Below are 16,809 nucleotides of genomic sequence, written 5' to 3'. Positions count from 1 at the left end.
TACTGAACTTTTCTTCCAATCTTCAGTAGCGTCTTACATTAATTAATGTGATCCAATGCAATGCAATGCACAATAAGTCTTAGGGTTGAGATAATATGTGCAGGACTGTGTTGGAGATGAAATATTTATACAAATCCTATCAATTCAACTTTGACTCCAGGGAATTATGTGGGAATACTTTATTCTGAAATGCTAATGCTCAAATGGAGTTACTGGATTTTAAAATCTTGTCTGTACTGCTCCTTTTAGCCACTTTTAATGTTTCATAATGAGGTTGATAAGGATCTTGATGAGGATGAGATACATGCTTTAAACAAAGAAAAAACAGAGAAATACAGTACATAAAAATATAATGACAGGATAATATTTTTTAAGTATTAAATGTGTCTTGCCCAATTAGGGTTACCTTTGCAAGCCTCAGAACTGAAAAGAATTTTTTTTAAAGAATCACAGTGGAACCATGATGATAATGTGGCCTCAGCAATATTCATATGGCTCCAGCTGTCGATTTGATTCCAAGTGCTAAATGGTTTAATATAGACAGACTATCATTTACATAGCAAGTGTCTGTGTGAGATGAATAATTTATCCTGTGGAAAGTGTTGGAGGCTTGGCGTGTTAGGTTGGCTAATGTCTCCAAAGGACCTGATTTGAGTCTCAATGTGTAAATTTATATTAGAGAATTCCTGAGCTTTGACTGTCTCTGGCTAGTGATCCTCATGGAGGAAACTGCCAATAGAAGAACCTGGGGTTTGTGCTTAATTGAGCTATTTGTGGGCCTGCTGTGTCAGTATTATGAAGGGATTACATCGCCCCACCTTCTCAATCTGACAGCCTCAGTAATTGAATGAATAGCATGTAAAAGATGGTACCTAAACCATCTGCAAAGGGGGCAGATAAGATAGAAAAAAGTTTTCATCAAAAAGAGGCTTGTTTGAAGCCCAAGAAATTAACAAGATATTTTATCTCTCAAAAATCAGAGGTTGGAATATATAGCATCCAGGACCTTTGCTGAAATAAAATTCCACGCAGGAAGCATTCCAAGTTCAAATTTGCAAATTTGTTTGCTTATTTGTTTAGCATATTTATGTAGCTCTTCATATCATAAACACATAGAGCATAGAGTAATAAAGTTGCAAGGGACCTCAGGGGTCTTCTAGTTCAATCCCCCACTTGAGCAAGCAATCTTATATCATTTCAGACAAATGGTTGTCCAGTCTCTTTTTGAAAACCTTCAGTGATGAATGTCTATGGAGATTCTCAGTCATCCAGGTCATGGTTGACCCAAAAGTGCTTTTTCAAGATGCAACCGGACTTTCTGTGTTTTTTTTTTTCTTTGAAAACATTTCACTTCTCATCCAAGAAGCTTCTTCCGCTCTGACTGGATGATTAGGAATGGAAGAATTTATACTGTTGAGCACAGGTGAAGGCTTTTGGGGATGAGTCTGTTCTGTCTGCATCTCAAACTGAAGTGCAAATGGTTTCTGTTATGTCCCTGGAACTTGCCAAAGTCCCCACCCAGGTCCGTTCATGCTGCGGGGGCGTTTGCTGCCCCTCATTGGCTGGCCTCCCTCGACAGCCGGCTATAAAAGCCAGCTGCAGGGTCCGGCCAGTCACTGATCGCTGGGAGCCTGCTCTAGGCAGAGCTAACACATTCAGTCCTTTATTGCTACAATAAAGTCTTGTTGCATCCATGCCCTGGTCTAGCCTCTCATTGCTCAACTACAACACTGGCGACGAGGATGGGATGGCTACCAGAGGCAGTTCGCAACAGCTGAAATCACTGAAACCGCTGAGCCGCAGCCGCGCCGCCGGAGAGCTCGGTCAGCAAAAGCGAAAGTAATAAGCGTCTGTAGCCGCTTGTTAGCAAGCTACAGAGGAAAGTGAAGCGCTGCGAGCCGCAGCCGCTCAATACAAAAGAGCGCGAAATTCAAACGGCTGTCGTTTGAATTTCAAGCCGGAATACAGCGCGGTGCTGTTATTCCGAGTCACTGACACTTACGCAGGCGCGAAATTCAAAGCGCTATCAGAGGCGGTAAGCCATCACCGCCTACGCTCTCCAGGAGCGCGAAAATCAAAATGCTGCCAACAGCCGTTGCAGCTTAGCCACAATTGCAGCCCAGAGAGAGAGCAGAGAGGTTCTGTGGAGCCTCTCCAGAGCTGTAGTCACTAGCCTGACAAAAACACAAGTGCCATTTGTTGTCCCAGAGAGATTTCTCAACAGCACAACGCACAGGAGTCCTCATCATGAACTCCAACCCAGCCTTCCCACCGTTCAAGCCGGAAGAAGAAAAATGGGAGTCATACAAGAATCGTTTTAACCACTATATCGACGCTATCGGTCTGGCTGATGCTGGGGAGCACAGAAAAAGGTCATTCTTCCTCAGTTATTGCGGAGCCATCGTTTTTGATACAGCCACAGCACTCGTCGCTCCACGTGAGTTAAAGAATGTTCCTTGGGCAGAATTGCTAGAGATTCTCACCAATCATTACTCCCCCAGACCATCACAAATTGCGAGGCGTTTCACCTTCCGGATGAGGAAGCAAGCGGAAAAAGAAAGCATCAACCAATATATGGCCGCGTTGAGGACTGCAGCCCTCCACTGCGGGTTCGGGAACTATCTTGATGACATGCTCCTCGACCAGCTCATCTGCGGGGTCAAAGACCTTCACCTCCAAAGGCGACTACTCGCCAAGAAGGACCTCAATTTATCCCAGGCCGTCGAGGAAGCCTTGGCAGCAGAGCTGGCAACCCAGTCAGCCACTGAAATTCAAGGTCCCATTCCCAAACAAAGCTGCGCCACAGTTCATTCAGAAGAGGTAGTCAACGAAGACGACCCTAGCGACCAAACAGACATCCACCGCCTCACCCACGCCAAACAACCACAGGCAGGAGTCAGGCAAGAAGCCAACAGCGCACCCAAACACATCATCCTGTGCCTATCCTGTGGCGGACCTCACTCGAGAGCTACATGCAAATTCAAGGGTGCCATCTGTAACCATTGCCACAAAAAAGGCCACATCGCCAGAGTCTGCCAGGCCGCGCACAACTCAGCACAAAAGGTTCCTTCCTTTTCCCATTCTGGGCCTCAAAGGCAAGTACTAAATTGTCACACTTGCTACCATGCTAACCACACCTGTCACTCTATTAGTAAAATAACACTTTCCATTTTATTAGAAGGTAAACCTTGTCGTATGGAGGTTGACATGGGGTCAGCGCTCTCAATCATCTCTTGGAGAACTCTCAAGAAAATCCAGCCCAGACTATCCAGAAACCAGCTCCAGAAGTGCCAGATCTCCTTGAGGGATTATCAGGGAAAAGACATTCCAGTGCTCAGCAAAGGCAAGTTCCTTGTTAATTTTAAAGCTTTTAAAGGCCACCTGCCTCTAGTGGTAGTTAACGGCAACCTCCCCAGTCTCCTGGGGCTTGATTGGTTCCCCCACCTCGGCTTGGGGTTAACAGGAGTCCATGCTGTCTCAGCTTCTGACACTGACTCCTTATTTACTGACTACTCAGACGTATTCAGCAATGAGTTGGGGTGTTATAACGGTACCCCCATCTCATTTGCAGTTGATCCCCAAGCGGTTCCAGTCTGGCTGAAACCGCGTAGAGTCCCATTCGCCATTCGGCCTAAACTGGACACAGAACTCGATAAATTATTAAAGCAAGGGGTCATTGGAGCCGACAGACTTAGCCAAATGGGAGACGCCAATTGTCACACCCCTTAAAAAGGATGGCAGCCTGAGAATTTGTTCAGATTACAAAACAACAATCAACCGCTTTCTACAAGTTAGCGCGTACCCAGTCCCGGTCATTCAACATTTATTGCATACTTTTGAGCCTGGCAACATTTTTGCCAAATTGGACATGTCACAAGCGTATCAGCAGTTCCCTGTTGACAACCAAACAGCCGAACTGCAGACCATTGTGACCCACAGGGGTGCCTTCCGGTGCAAGCGTCTCCAGTTTGGCGTAAGTGTTGCCCCGGGCATCTTCCAATCCCTCATGGAGCGTATACTACAGGGCCTCCCTGGCGTAGTACCCTACTTCGACGACATATTGGTCTCGGCCAGGGACAGACCCCAACTTTTCCAGAGAGTCAGAGCAGTGTTAGACAGGTTCAGACAGCATGGCCTCAAATTAAAAAAGGAAAAATGTGCCATTGCCACTAGACAGGTGGACTTTCTGGGCTATAGAATTGACGCCGCAGGCATCCACCCCCTAGAGTCCAAGGTCAAGGCAATTCATGAGGCACCCACGCCAACCACTAAAGCCGAGCTACAAGCCTTTTTGGGATTATTGAACTTTTATGCATCATTTCTACCTCACAAAGCATCGGTAGCAGAGCCTCTACACAGGCTCTTAGATAAAAAAGCACCTTGGCACTGGGGACACAAGGAAGACACCGCTTTTCGCGCAGTCAAGTCACTTCTCACATCTGACGCAGTCCTTATTCAATTTGACCCACACCTTCCACTGGTACTAGCTGCGGATGCATCCCCTTTTGGGATTGGCGCCGTATTAAGCCATAGACTACCCAATGGCTCTGAGGCACCGATCGCCTTCTTTTCCAGAATGCTCTCAGCAACAGAGCGCAACTATAGTCAGATAGACAAGGAGGCCTTAGCCGCAGTGGCCGCGGTTAAGAAATTTCATGAATTCCTATTTGGCCACAACTTTGAGCTAATCACAGACCACAAACCTCTCCTGGGTCTTCTTTCCGGAGACAAGCAGACTCCCCAAGTGTTGTCTCCCAGAATGATGAGGTGGACTTTATTCCTGGCAGCTTACTCGTACAAGCTCATCCACCGCCCAGGAAAAACGTTAAGCCACGCAGACGCCCTCATCCGCTGCCCCCTGCCAGCTCCAGCAGAAGACCTGGCCCCGGTCCACGCCATCTTCGATGTCACCGAGCTCGACCTTCCTGTCACCGCTCTCAACATCGCCACCAAATCCAAGACGGACAAAACCATCGCCCAGGTACTGGACTGGGTGAGGAGGGGGTGGCCGGGCTCTAACCTCGCAGCCGAATTCACACGTTTTAAGACCCGTCAACAGGAGCTGTCTAGCATACAGGGCTGCCTGTTGTGGGGCACCCGGGTTGTTATTCCGGCCTCACTTCGCACACCAGTCTTAGAGGCACTACACGAGGGCCACCCGGGCATCGTCCGGATGAAGGCGTTGGCACGGAGCTACGTCTGGTGGCCTGGCTTGGACGACGACATCGTCAAGTGGGTAAGCTCATGCCAACCCTGCCAGGAATCCAGACCTTCCCCTCCAGTCACCACCCCCACAAAGTGGGAGAGTGCCAACGCGCCTTGGTCAAGGCTACACATTGACTTAGCGGGTCCAATACACGGCAAAACCTTTTTGGTAGTCGTAGATTCATACTCAAAATGGATCGACGTGGCCCAACTATCCACGACTACCACGCTAGCAGTTACCAAGGCTCTAACTCGCCTATTCGTAACACACGGGCTACCAGATACCATTGTTTCGGATAACGGTCCCCAGTTTGCCTCAACAGAATTTAGCCGTTTCGCCACAAATCTTGGCATCTGTCATATCTTCATGGCCCCTTCCATCCTGCCAGCAACGGACTGGCAGAGCGAGCCGTTAGGTCCACAAAATAAGCGTTGCCCAGATTCAGCAAAGAAGATTGGCATCACAGACTCTCCCGTTTCTTGCTTAGTCAACACTCGACCCCTTGCATGGTCACCAACAAACCCCTGCTGAACTTCTAATGGGTAGACGCCTAAGAACTGTGTTGGATAGGCTCCACCCTCACTATTGCCCTGACACCCCTCTCGCTTCAATGACGGGGTCAGAGATTTTGTCTTGCAGGAACATGTATTTGCGAGGAACTATGCCGGAGACCCACTGTGGATTCCAGGAGTGATAGTAGCCATCACCGGCCCCCGGTCGTACCGAGTCCAGCTGGAAGACGGTCGCAACTGGAGAAGACACCTGGACCAGCTAAGGAAGCGACAGGGTACCTTCGCCAGCGTCGGATCAGGGGCTCAGGTCGACCCTCAGGGGCTACACCAAGCTCCCGTCGTAGACCATGCCAGGGCTTCTACACCACCGCCATCCGGACCAGAGGAGTTGGCAGTAGACCAGGACTGCCCGATGGGTCCGCCACCGGCACCAGTAGATGGGGCCATGACATCGCCAACCAGAAGCACTACACCGGTGCCTGTGCAACCCTCAGAGCGAGGCTGCACCCCATCACCAACCCCACCGGGTTCCTTGAACTCTGAGACACTTGGTAACTCACCGGAGTTACGTCGCTCGGGACGCCAGCACAGACCACCCGCTTATTTAAGTGACTATGCGTGTTCGCATCTGGGGGGAAGGGGTGTTATGTCCCTGGAACTTGCCAAAGTCCCCACCCAGGTCCGTTCATGCTGCGGGGGCGTTTGCTGCCCCTCATTGGCTGGCCTCCCTCGACAGCCGGCTATAAAAGCCAGCTGCAGGGTCCGGCCAGTCACTGATCGCTGGGAGCCTGCTCTAGGCAGAGCTAACACGTTCAGTCCTTTATTGCTACAATAAAGTCTTGTTGCATCCATGCCCTGGTCTAGCCTCTCATTGCTCAACTACAACAGTTTCTGTAGTCTGCTATTTTTCTGGAAATCCGTTTGTATTCTCACACCATTCTTCTTGGATGAGAAACGAAATGTCTTCAAAGAAAATTAAAAAAAAGACATCAAACTCTTACTGTAAGTTAACATTTGCCAACATTATTTCTAAAATCCCACATAATTCTATCATCAAATCACCAAATCACCATTTCATTCTTTCAATTTCTTGCAAAACATCTATTTCAAAGTAGAAAAGTTAGACTTTTCTTTAATCAAAGCTGCCAGTTCAATCAACTCTGCTGATTCTACCTGCTTCACCATCCATTCTTTCATTGTAGGTATTTGTAAGCCCTTCCGTCTTCGTGCCTATAAAAGTCTTGCTGCTGTTTTCATATATAAAATCTGTTTTCTTCCAAGAAAAAAGAACCTGGGTAGATGTTCCACTGAACAATACTGAGCATTCCAAAATCAGTATCTGCACAGTAAATTGTTATTTTTTTTTCTTTGAGTTTGGACAAGGGGAGGTAATATGATTCAATTTGCTTCAAGTCCGATGTAGGCTGCTTGGGTCTACTTTGAGAATCCTAGATCAGTGCTTCCCAAACTTTTTCAGTCCACCACCCCCTTGGTGCTACAAACTCATCCTCGGTGCCCTCCACCCAGGGGTGGGATTCAAATTTCTGTGGGCATGGCCTAATTTGAAGGTGTGGCTTGCTGGTCATGTGACTGAGTAGGCATGGCTTGCTGGTCACATGACCGGATAGGTGTGGTTTGGTGGTCATGTGACTGGTGGGCATGGCCAGGTGACTGGCAAACAAGTGGTCCTCACTTAATGGCCGGTTGTTTAGCAAGTGTTCTAATTTATGTCTGGCCTCCCCAGAGACACTTGACCTGTTTTTGGAGTTTTGACAGCCATGCACACACATGCACACATACTCCCTTCTAATCCTGCTGGAGCAGGTCATTGGATTAGAATCGGCAAAGCATCTCTGATTAGATTCTAGTAGTGAATAAAATCTAATCAGAGATGCTTTGCCGATTCTTGTTGATTTGTTTTATTTGTATCTCTTTATTTTATGTTGCTGAATTGCACTGACATATGTGTCCCTTCTTGTGCACAACCCAGAAGCTTTTGTGATTCTTTGCAGCAAAAATTACTGACCTCTGGCTTTGCTCTACTTTTCAAGCATGCTGCCATTGCTGCGTTCTAGGTGCCGGCCCCACAGGTCCACCCCATTGAGCCCACTGCACTGGAGGGACCTGCTCAAGCAAGTCAAGTCAATGGGGTGAGCCTGAGAGAGGGAAAGAGAGAAGGAAGAAAAGAAAGAGAAAAGGGAAAGAAATAAAAAGAGACAAAGAAAGGGGGGATGGAAGGGACAGAAAGAAAAAGAAATAAAGGAGGGAGGAGAAAGATAATGAGATATCTATTCTAGTCCAATCACCTGCTTCAGCAGGGTTAGAAGGGAGTGTGTGTATGTGTGTTCTCCTTGTAATTTATCAGTACATTTTGGTTTTCCCTTCTTCAGAATTGGCATGGTAATACATTGGGGAAAAGTAATTTTTAGGATGCAGATCTGGTCCAATGGATCCTGTTTAAAGCCTCAACAAAATGTGAGAGCTTCCTGACAGTCTTGACCATGTTTTGTCCACAAAACCTTTAATAGAAGCCAAAGATGTTTCAATGTGCTTGCAAAGATGTTTCAGTGTGGAAAAGGGCCTCAGTCTAAACTAGGCCTCATTTCAATCTGAAGCATCAGGTGTCTCTCTCTCTCTCTCCCCCCCCTCCCTCCCAGACTGGCTTTGCTCTACTTTTCTGATGTGCCTGTGGGGCTGGTGCTTTGAGCATGCATGGATGGATAGAGAGAGAGAGAGAGAGAGAGAGAGAGGTAGGTAGGTCGGTAGGCAGAAAGACAGGCAAGCAGGTATGTAGGTAGGCAGGAAGGCAGGCAGACAGACAGACCTTTTGGATGGATGGATGGATAGACATACATACATACATACAGACAGACAGACAGAATGCGACAGGAGCAGCACTTTGGGAAAGTAGAGCAAAGCCAGAGTGGGAATTGAAGTCCACACAAGTTGCCAAGGTTGAGAAACATGGGCTAAATATATCAACCCAGACATTCTGGTTAGAGTTTAGCATGCTGTTTGATTCTGGCTTAGTCAATAAACCATGGCTAAGATCTTCCTGCTCCTTAATGCAGCTGCCCCTCTGCCCCTTCTCCAGCCCCATGCCCCAATTCTTTCTTTGGCATCCAATTTTGCAATGCTCCACCTGGGAGGAGGAAGGCGTGTGGAAACAGCCAAGACTGGCGGAGGCGGAAGGAATGATCACTTGGAAAGTAAGCAAGCAAGCAAGCCAGCAAATGCAGGGCTCGGTTGGAAGAATCGGGCTTCAGAGGGAGGCTAAGTTCTAGGTCTGGGCCGGCCACATAGAGCTGAACCGAACCGAGCCACGCACCTTGGAGAGCTGTAGCTGCACCCACCCGCATACTGCATGCAAGCCCGGCTGGCTGGAGAGGCGGAGGCTGGGTGGGCGCTGCATGCTCCCTTGTTCTCCTCTGGGGAAAGGGGCCCTAATGCTGGACCACCCACCCCTTCCACTGCACGCCTTGGGAAGGTTTTGCTTTCGGGCCTTCTGGCATGCCTCTGCTGCTTCTACTGGAGAGGGCAGCCTGAAAGCTAAGGCGCCCCCTTTCCACCACCTCCCACCTCTCCTCCCCAGGCGTGGCAAGGCTTGCCATGCGCAGGTTTTGCATTTGAGGCACTGGCTACGGAGCAATGAAACAGTCAATGGGCTGCGGGGCTGACAGTCAGTGAGCCTGCGGGGCTGGCACTTTGAATGCCCCCCCTTGCCTCTTAGGCCTCCTGCCTGCCCCCTTGCCTCTTAGCACCCCCCTAATGCATCTCACCGCCCCCCCCAGGGGCGGTACGCCCACTTTGGGAACCACTGTGCTAGATGAACCATTAGAATCAGTGAATTAAGCACTACAGCCATCCCATTTTCAGACATGAGGGACTTAAAGAGGATGGATCTTTAGCTGAGTTTAATTTAATAAAAAGAAGGATTAGGGGTGTCATGATAGTGTTCCAGTACCTTAAAGGGTCTGCCACAGAGAAGAGGGGATGAAGCTATTCTCCAAAGCACCTGAAAGCAGGACAAGAAGCAATGGATGGAAACTGATCAAGGAGAGATACAATCTAGAAATAAGGAGGAATTTTCTGATAATTACCATAGAATAATTAATAAGTGGAATGACTTGGCTCCAAAAGTTGTGAGTGCTCCATCCCTGGAGGTTTAAAACATGAGATTGGACAATCATTTGTCTAAAATAATATGGGATCTCCTGTTTGAGCAGGGCATTGAATTAGAAGATCTCCAAGGTCCCTTCCAATTCTGTTATTCTGTTAGAGTCCCTTTAAAGAATTGTACAACCTGATTACCAGTGTAGTGTTAGGAATTGGGGTTGGTGAAGAGGAAAGCTAAACTCTTTTCCAATGACAGCATACACAGCCTTTTAAAATAGGAAATAGCAATATGTTATTGATTTTGAATCAGTATTCATTACCTTGGTCCAATTTTTCTGGTCCATGGATCAATACCATTGGCTCAGGGGTACGGTATACATCAAGCAATATGCATATTCAAGTTGACATTTTGTGTGTTCTAAAAGGTAGGCGAGGGACTCATTTCACCCCACTTCTGATATGAACTGGAATGCCTCAAAGATGAAAGGGATGCACTGATTTTCTTTCAATTGAAATAGTTGAGATCATAAATGGAATAACAAGATGTGAGACTATAAGAAATAATTGTTATGAACACTATTAGTGTTTTGATCAATCACAATTTCTGGAAAGAATGCAGTCAGGATTCCTGTTTTCATAATGAAGTTTCATCTATAGAAAGAACATTTGGATTATTGGAAAATTCTGACATAATTTATGAGATAGGTTTTATTATCTGTTAAATATACAAATGTTCCAATATTTTCTGCACTTATATACATACCAATAATTAATAAATCAACAGTGAAAGACATCAAAGTAATATTATTATTGGGTATTTCTGTAACATTATCTTGATAGCACAGATAGATATATTTTAATAAATACTCAGTTTCTAAAAGGAATTGGAAACTGAAACCTATTAGAGAGTCAGGCACATAACTATGTTTTATGAATAAATGTATTTTAAGTGCAAATGAATTCTATACTTGAACTTCCAGGCATTTAAAGAAATCATTGTCATAATAGTTTTATGAATTGAAATATTTCATTTGATGGAGATAAATACTTCAAGATATAGTCAATCAACATTTAATCTAGCATATTATCAAGAATTGAAATGCAATAATTAAAATAAATTGAAACAGATGACATAATAGATTGGAGAAAATAGAAAAGGGGAAAAATAAAAGCAAACTGTGTGAATCTATATGGTTTAATTTATGGATGCTCCAAGGATCTATTAACCTTAGAGGGCTTCTATAAAAGTACAATATAATGTGCCAGCTGTAAATTTCAAGATATCATGATCAAATTCTAGAGACCTTACATTTGCATAAATATGTATTATTTCCATATTACATTAATAGAAATTGCATACAATATAACTTTGGAAATGATTTCTGCGATCAGATATTTAAGGCTTTAAGTGAAATTTTACACAGCTTTTAATAGTGGTGTTTACTGTTGAACTTTGTCCATCACTACTGTTTGCTTGTTTTAGGAGCTTTTGGGTGATATGGAGGATTAGTAATAAATCCAGATACACCCAAGCTTTGTAAAGTGCATCACTTTGCTTTGAACACTTCAGGAATAACCAGTGATACCAGACCAGAGGTAGTATTCAGCAGGTTCTGACCAGTTCTGGAGAACTGGTAGCAGAAATTTAGTAGTTTGGAGAACCGGCAAATAGTAGTTTGGAGTACTTTGGAGAACCAGCAAACACCACCTCTGATTGAAAATTTTACAGTATCCTTCCCCTACCACGCCTCCAGAAACCGGTAGTAAAATTTTTTGAATCCCACCACTGTACCAGACGTGTCAGATAGCTAGGCATATTTGCAGTTGGAGTCTACTTTTTAAATTGGGATTTTGGATACACATTTCAGACATACTTTCTCCTTCTGGGAGGATGAAGCCTGGCATATTTCAGAAAGATGAACTCATGTGTTTTGTGCACTGAAAGATGGGGAGAGATTGCTCCCTGTTCTGTGGATACTCTTCTCTGTCCCTTGGCACCAACTGATAGCATACTTTCTACATCCCTCACAATAGTGTGAGATTGGAAATAAGGCAAAGAAATTAATGAATTAAATAAATAAATAGTGAGCTTTACTTGATAACACTAGTGGAAACCTATAGCTTATATGTCAGAAAACTTTTTCACTTTGTCCTTTTCCTCTGTTTGTAATTTTGTTTTATTATAGGCTTCGAGAGAAATGTATCAGTTCTCACACATATATGAAAAAAACCACAATGCAGTATGGTTGCTTTGAAAGACTGCTACTTTAGAAAAGGTTTACATCTTTCTATAATCATCCATTTTGATTTGAGATTTGAGATTGATCTAAAGAAAGCATAGCCCAATTTGTTTGAGAAAATATAAAATATGTGGAATGTAAGCCATCTTGAGGACATTTGTCTGATCTGTCATCTATCTATCTATCTATCTATCTATCTATCTATCTATCTATCTATCTATCTATCTTCCATCCTTCCATCCTTCCATCCATCCATCCATCCATCCATCCATCCATCCATCCAGTTCAGTGAATTCCCACAAAATAGGGTGATTTCATACATAGCCATTACACCAAACTAAACCAAGCTATGACTTATAATGCTGAATGAACTCATTCATATATTCAGTGAGAGTAACATTTGTTGACATTCATTGCTTTTTATGATTTTGTTTGTAACATTTATTCCATCACTTTCATTGGTTTTGACATTCAGAGACAGTTCTGCCTCTATATGATTCTAACTGTATTTCCTAATTAAAGAAACATAATGAAGTTGTTGCCCTTTTGTTTAATAGTCATAATTTCATTTTTCTTTAATTTTTACAGCACACTAGATTATGAGTTAGCATAATAAACAGAGCAGAATTTAGGAACTGTACTAGATACACTATAAGAGGACTGTTCAACCTTTTCTTGCTTAGGGAAGACATACAAAAATCTTAATGGTGTACTGCTTTCCCATTCCAGTCCATTCTTAGAATTTATGACACTTCTTTTCAACCTAAAACAATCAAGTTCAGCTATTGCTACCTGGCTATCCTAGGCATTGTTTCCTCTTCACTATAATTGTGTTTCTTCTTTAGGTCCTCGGTTTTGCATATTTTATTAAAGTATGAGAAGAATCTTAGGCCCTTATTGCATACATCACCTGGTACTTCTTCAGTGTTAACACACTGAGTATGTTGTATGTATAGGAAAAGTTTTCATACACTGGCTCTTGACACCTGCGTGGAATTCAAGGGAGGACTTCTCTGTGGTGGCCATTACCCTTTAGAATGCTTTCCCCACCATATTTGCATCCCAAATATGGGATGCATCCCAAATATGTTCTAGTAAGTCTTGAGTGTCAATTTAGGGAGCATATGTGAAGGTTGTGGTATTGGTTTTTTTCTGCACAGGTTTCTCCAAATTGGAGGCATGTTATAAATACTTTTCATGAATACATACATAGATGGCAGTCTCACCTTCATGATCCTCATATCCTATTATTTATTTTCTACTCCCAACTTTCCCCAACCTCCATACATTAAGTGGGAAGGTTTGAAAGAGACATGTGCTAAGGATCACTTCATATTTTCCACTTGAACTTGGGTAGATATTGGCTGTAGAGAGTAGATGGAAAATATATGCAATTTTGTTTTTATCTCCAATCTGTTTGATTTTTCAGTAAGATAATTCAGCTGAAGTAATAATTGTACTTGTTTGAAATACCAGTAATAGCAAATCATCAAAGCCCACCTGTTACGCCTTTCAAGTGGGAAACAGACCTAATAACTGATCTGAACTTCCCGTTTGTCCTTTATGGTTGTACCAAGCTTATCGGATCATATATGACCTCTTTTATGATCCTGTAAATTTCTGATAGATGCTACGTAAGAAGGCTTGGATCTTGTTACTTTTCTGCTAGCAGAAGAAGCAGATAAATCTCATACAGCCGAATCAGTAGAAGTCAATAGCAGAGTTAAGTGGGCTTTCTTAGTTATCTTTTCAGGATTATCAGTGATGTCTTTAGACCAGGTGCAAATCAAACACAGTTCAAGGGTAGAGACCCAACATTAATAGCAAAAGGTTCTACTAGCAGCTGACAAAAACAAATCAAATCAAACAGTACCTCTGGGCCTAAAGCTCCAGAAAGTCTTTGTGAGTCAGGCCCTAACAGGTAGACAAAACATGTTATTGTAACATAGTACAATTTTATATATTGCAGCTCAGGATTTTATGTAGATTTTGTCTGTTTATTCTTCTAATAAATTATCCCACAGAATTAGAACAGAATGCATTAGAGCCTAAGCATGGAAGTGGGAGAACATATTTTACAAGGTATTTAGAAATCCAGATAGACTGCAATCCATTATCATGAGGGAAAAATTAACCATGAGTTAGTCTTTCATATGCTGGTTGGAAATTGAGCTGAATATTATTTTTAGGACATTTATATGATACTTAGATATGTAAATTATTCTTCAGATCATATGAGATTTTTAGAAGCTAATGAGAAGATTTTTTTTCTGGTAAAATATTCTAGACCACTGTTTGAGTTATTCACCCAGTTCCTTTTTATGTTCCTTTTTTTATTCCAGGTAGTCCTTGCCAGTAGTGGGATTCAATTTTTTTTACTACTGGTTCTGTGGGCGTGGCTTGGTGGACATGGCAGGGGAAAGATACTGTAAAATCTCCAGTCAGAGGTGGTATTTTCTGGTTCTTCGAACTGCTTAAAATTTCCACTACCGGTTCTTCAAAACTGGTCAGAACCTACTGAATGTCAACTATGTCTTTAACTTATGATCACTCATTTAGCATAATTCAAAGTTTTAACTTGCCTGAAAATGGAGACTTGCAATCCGGGTCTGAAGTTTTCATGGTTGGCACCCCACAAGATCATGTGACTGCATTTTGGACACTTGACATATCTACAGCCATTTGCAGCATCCTGTGGTCACATGATCATTTTTATTATGGTTTTGTCATTTACTTCCAGTTTTTGGCAAAACCATGCCATAGTGAAATTATGACCACCTTGTTTACTTAACAACTGTGGCATTTATATTTATTACCATAGCATTTACTTAATGTCTGCTGTAAATAATATAATCACATGATTGATCTGTTTTACAACTATCACACCATGGAACCATAATGGACAGGCTCTATTATGGTCATATATCAAGAATTACATTTACATTTGCTTTTGCTATATAGTTATTTCAAAAGCAGATATATCTCTCTGGCAGATATAGAGGTGGTCTCCATATATGACATGGTTTCTGAAGAAGTAGCAATTCATGAGTTCTTTGTGTAAAAAAAGAAAGAGATGGCTAGAGGGAGGGATCAAAGCACTACAATAATTAGGAAGGGACAAGGGGAATTGTCAGAGTTGGCAAATTTTTGTCAAAAAATATATGTGAGCAAATGTTTTCCTCTCAAGTTCACATGTCTGAAAAATTATTTCAATTAAGTGTTCCATCTGATCAAACATTTATAAGCTTTCATTTTGAAAGGGCCCCCCTAAACTTATAGAATTTATAAAAATGAAATGAAAGAACTGTACAGTTTTATGCACTTTGTAGAAGAATTTTAGTGATAAAAGTGAATGTTTTATAGTGAACCAAAAATAAAGAAAAATAAGGGAACAGGGCAAAACTCAAACATAGATAATAAATATAGTGAAAGAATATTATAAAACAATATTATAAAACAATACTATGAAACAATACTATAAAAGATTGTGTGTCCAATCACACTTGGCCGATAAAGAATTCTATTCTATTCTATTCTATTCTATTCTATTCTATTCTATCCAGATTATGCATGACATGAGGTTAAGTTTTTATATTACAAAATTTGTCCAAGTTTTCCATAAAAGTTAGAAATATATAACTGAAATATTTTCCAATATCTTAGCATCTTTTTCAGAAATAAACTTTGAGACTGCGAGAATAGAATAGAATTCTTTATTGGCCAAGTATGATTGGACACACAAAGAATTTGTCTCTGATGCATAAGCTCTCAGTGTACATAAAAGCAACAAATGATAAATCATGATCATAATCATAAAATACCATCATAAATAATAAAATACTACAGTGATAGTCTTAGGATTCTAAATAAGCAATCAACATAAATCAAAGCAGGATTCTAAATAAAAACAATATGAATCATAGATACATGCAGTTATGGTGATAAGAAGCTAAAGAAATAGTAATACTAGGCGGTTTGACATCCCAGGACATAAACATAGATGATGATGGGGCAATTGACATGGAAAATTGATTCATATGAGATGTCTTGAATATTAGTTTTTAAATTAATTCCAGTTGGGAATTTATTGTGTTTTGTGGTTTTATCTGTAGTTTTGAACTACAGAGCAATGGTCTGGAAATTAACTGGGAGACAATGGAAATAGATAGTCAATGAGAACACGACAACTAAAAGATACCACAAAGATGGAAGGATAGCTATTTCCCTGCATTTACAGAGTTGTTGCAGAATATGCCTCTTTCTGAATTTGAACTCTCCTGCTGGGAATTCCAAGTGGAGATTTAATTCTTGAGAATTTCAACTTCATATACAAGTCTCCATATTTACTTCCCCCTATTTTTCATTATTAAGTAAATTGACTAAAATGTTACAAAATTAGCTGCACGCCATGCCATGTATGACATACTTTGATTAGTAAGAAGGTTTTTTGTATAATAACAGTAATAATGATTATAATAATACTGGATATTGTAAAACTATTCCCCCTTCATGCAGTGGAAATGGAAGTGTTGACAACTCATACATTTCTTTAATGATGTGGCTGAATTGTATTTCTTCAATGATCATACAAAAAGATGGTCATAATTTTCCAATTGTGAAGTGGCTATTTTAAGTCTTACTTATGTCAGAAAAATATATAATTTGCACTTGTACTTGTAATTATGCCAGCCCTTCAAGCATCAAATGTTGTTTAACATGGAATTGTGATGATGAG

Source organism: Pseudonaja textilis, chromosome 1 (assembly GCF_049901715.1).
Source record: "Pseudonaja textilis isolate UNSWEBS1 chromosome 1, rPseTex1.2, whole genome shotgun sequence".
Lineage (NCBI taxonomy): Eukaryota > Metazoa > Chordata > Lepidosauria > Squamata > Elapidae > Pseudonaja > Pseudonaja textilis.
This window is presented reverse-complemented; position numbering follows the sequence as displayed.